The following is a 4,520-nucleotide window of genomic DNA, read 5'->3' as shown; positions in this document are numbered from 1 at the left end:
GATGAAAGCCGGCAAGGCAGCAGGTTTGGATGGTATTGCAGTGGAATTTATTAAAAAAGGGGGTGACTGTATTGTTGACTGGTTGGTAAGGTTATTTAATGTATGTATGACTCATGGTGAGGTGCCTGAGGATTGGCGGAATGCGTGCATAGTGCCATTGTACAAAGGCAAAGGGGATAAGAGTGAGTGCTCAAATTACAGAGGTATAAGTTTGTTGAGTATTCCTGGTAAATTATATGGGAGGGTATTGATTGAGAGGGTGAAGGCATGTACACAGCATCAGACTGGGGAAGAGCAGTGTGGTTTCAGAAGTGGTAGAGGATGTGTGGATCAGGTGTTTGCTTTGAAGAATGTATGTGAGAAATACTTAGAAAAGCAAATGGATTTGTATGTAGCATTTATGGATCTGGAGAAGGCATATGATAGAGTTGATAGAGATGCTCTGTGGAAGGTATTAAGAATATATGGTGTGGGAGGCAAGTTGTTAGAAGCAGTGAAAAGTTTTTATCGAGGATGTATGGCATGTGTACGTGTAGGAAGAGAGGAAAGTGATTGGTTCTCAGTGAATGTAGGTTTGCGGCAGGGGTGTGTGATGTCTCCATGGTTGTTTAATTTGTTTATGGATGGGGTTGTTAGGGAGGTAAATGCAAGAGTTTTGGAAAGAGGGGCAAGTATGAAGTCTGTTGGGATGAGAGAGCTTGGGAAGTGAGTCAGTTGTTGTTCGCTGATGATACAGCGCTGGTGGCTGATTCATGTGAGAAACTGCAGAAGCTGGTGACTGAGTTTGGTAAAGTGTGTGGAAGAAGAAAGTTAAGAGTAAATGTGAATAAGAGCAAGGTTATTAGGTAGAGTAGGGTTGAGGGTCAAGTCAATTGGGAGGTGAGGTTGAATGGAGAAAAACTGGAGGAAGTGAAGTGTTTTAGATATCTGTTAGTGGATCTGGCAGCGGATGGAACCATGGAAGCGGAAGTGGATCATAGGGTGGGGGATGGGGCAAAAATTCTGGGGGCCTTGAAGAATGTGTGGAAGTCGAGAACATTATCTCGGAAAGCAAAAATGGGTATGTTTGAAGGAATAGTGGTTCCAACAATGTTGCATGGTTGCGAGGCGTGGGCTATGGATAGAGTTGTGCGCAGGAGGATGGATATGCTGGAAATGAGATGTTTGAGGACAATGTGTGGTGTGAGGTGGTTTGATCGAGTGAGTAACGTAAGGGTAAGAGAGATGTGTGGAAATAAAAAGAGCGTGGTTGAGAGAGCAGAAGAGGGTGTTTTGAAGTGGTTTGGGCACATGGAGAGGATGAGTGAGGAAAGATTGACCAAGAGGATATATGTGTCGGAGGTGGAGGGAACAAGGAGAAGAGGGAGACCAAATTGGAGATGGAAAGATGGAGTGAAAAAGATTTTGTGTGATCGGGGCCTGAACATGCAGGAGGGTGAAAGGAGGGCAAGGAATAGAGTGAATTGGAGCGATGTGGTATACCGGGGTTGACGTGCTGTCAGTGGATTGAATCAAGGCATGTGAAGCGTCTGGGGTAAACCATGGAAAGCTGTGTAGGTATGTATATTTGCGTGTGTGGACGTATGTATATACATGTGTATGGGGGGGGGTTGGGCCATTTCTTTCGTCTGTTTCCTTGCGCTACCTCGCAAACGCGGGAGACAGCGACAAAGTATAATATAATATAAAAAAAAATAATATATATATATATATGTATATATATATATATATATATATATATATATATATATATATATATATATATATATATATATATATATATATATTATCCCTGGGGATAGGGGAGAAAGAATACTTCCCACGTATTCCCTGCGTGCCGTAGAAGGCGACTAACAGGGGAGGGAGCGGGGGGCTGGAAATCCTCCCCTCTCGTTTTTAATTTTCCAAAAGAAGGAACAGAGAAGGTGGCCAGGTGAGGATATTCCCTCAGAGGCCCAGTCCTCTGTTCTTAACGCTACCTTCCTAATGCGGGAAATGGCGAATAGTTTGAAGGAATATATATATATATATATATATATATATATATATATATATATATATATATATATATATATATATATATATATATATATATATTCACCTCTTGCACCTTTCTCTTGACCTCCTGTCGCTTTCTTTTATACATCTCCCACTCAATTGCATTTTTTCCCTGCAAAAATCGTCCAAATGCCTCTCTCTTCTCTTTCACTAATAATCTTACTTCTTCCTCCCACCACTCACTACCCTTTCTAATCAATCCACCTCCCACTCTTCTCATGCCACAAGCATCTTTTGCGCAATCCATCACTGATTCCCTAAATACATCCCATTCCTCCCCCACTCCCCTTACTTTCATTGTTCTCACCTTTTTCCATTCTGTACTCAGTCTCTCCTGGTACTTCCTCACACAAGTCTCCTTCCCAAGCTCACTTACTCTCACCACCCTCTTCACCCCAACATTCACTCTTCTTTTCTGAAAACCCATACAAATGTTCACCTTAGCCTCCACAAGATAATGATCAGACTTCCCTCCAGTTGCACCTCTCAGCACATTAACATCCAAAAGTCTCTCTTTCGCGCGCCTGTCAATTAACACGTAATCCGATAACGCTCTCTGGCCATCTCTCCTACTTACATACGTATACTTATGTATATCTCGCTTTTTAAACCAGGTATTCCCAATCACCAGTCCTTTTTCAGCACATAAATCTACAAGCTCTTCACCATTTCCATTTACGACACTGAACACCCCATGTATACCAATTATTCCCTCAACTGCCACATTACTCACCTTTGCATTCAAATCACCCATCACTATAACCCGGTCTCGTGCATCACGTCCCGTCTAGTCGCCTTCTACGACACGCGAAGAATGCGTGGGAAGTATTCTTTCACCCCTATCCCCAGGGATAATATACATATATATGCATATATATATACATATACACATACATACGCACATATACACACATACACACATATACATATATATACATATGAAAAATGTAAGAAATGATTTAGAAAACTGAAACTTCTAGCTTGAAATGAAATGAAATAAATGAATGTCACATAATGGTTCAACCTCTGGCTATGGAAAAGGGAAATGTATAATTTATTTACACAAACGACAATAGTAGTTTTCATCAATTTAACCACTGTATCATACTGCCTGGTCAACTTCTCTTATAATGATACAGGAATATTGGCTTATGATGTTTCTCAATTTTCTTCATTACACAAAGTACAACCATATCTTGGATACATGAGGGTAGGTAGTTGGTCATCCGCCATAATAAAGCCTTGACAGACCAAAAATTTATCTGGACCTCAACTTTTCTAGTACATTTATGAAAAAACACCTTTTTGCTTTCCATCTCTATCACTTTGAAAATGAAAAGAGTAAGCTTCAATGTCTAAGCTACATTTTTTTCCAAATTTCACTATTTTCTTGTCAAAACACCATGTATGAAAACTATCACTCCAGTAACACAACTATAAGCATTTACTTCCCCTTTAAAAAAGTTCTGGGGAAGTCTGTCTCGATACACTGCGGGACACTCTACCACCTGGCGAGGTTTGTGTTGCAATGGTTCTTGATTCACAAACGTAGTAGCATCACTGGTGGGCGGAAGAACATATATATATATATATATATATATATATATATATATATATATATATATATATATATATATATATATATATATATATATATATATATATTTTTTTTTTTTTTTTTTTTTTTTCCGCTGTCTCCCGCGTTTGCGAGGTAGCGCAAGGAAACAGACGAAAGAAATGGCCCAACCCACCCCCATACACATGTATATACATACGTCCACACACGCAAATATACATACCTACACAGCTTTCCATGGTTTACCCCAGACGCCTCACATGCCTTGATTCAATCCACTGACAGCACGTCAACCCCGGTATACCACATCGCTCCAATTCACTCTATTCCTTGCCCTCCTTTCACCCTCCTGCATGTTCAGGCCCCGATCACACAAAATCTTTTTCACTCCATCTTTCCACCTCTAATTTGGTCTCCCTCTTCTCCTCGTTCCCTCCACCTCCGACACATATATTCTCTTGGTCAATCTTTCCTCACTCATTCTCTCCATGTGCCCGAACCATTTAAAAACACCCTCTTCTGCTCTCTCAACCACGCTCTTTTTATTTCCACACATCTCTCTTACCCTTACGTTACTTACTCGATCAAACCACCTCACACCACATATTGTCCTCAAACATCTCATTTCCAGCACATCCATCCTCCTGCGCACAACTCTATCCATAGCCCACGTCTCGCAAGCATACAACATTGTTGGAACCACTATTCCTTCAAACATACCCATTTTTGCTTTCCGAGATAATGTTCTCGACTTCCACACATTCTTCAAGGCTCCCAGAATTTTCGCCCCCTCCCCCACCCTATGATCCACTTCCGCTTCCATGGTTCCATCCGCTGCCAGATCCACTCCCAGATATCTAAAACACTTCACTTCCTCCAGTTTTTC

Source organism: Panulirus ornatus, chromosome 48 (assembly GCF_036320965.1).
Source record: "Panulirus ornatus isolate Po-2019 chromosome 48, ASM3632096v1, whole genome shotgun sequence".
NCBI classification, from domain to species: Eukaryota; Metazoa; Arthropoda; class Malacostraca; order Decapoda; family Palinuridae; genus Panulirus; species Panulirus ornatus.
This window is presented reverse-complemented; position numbering follows the sequence as displayed.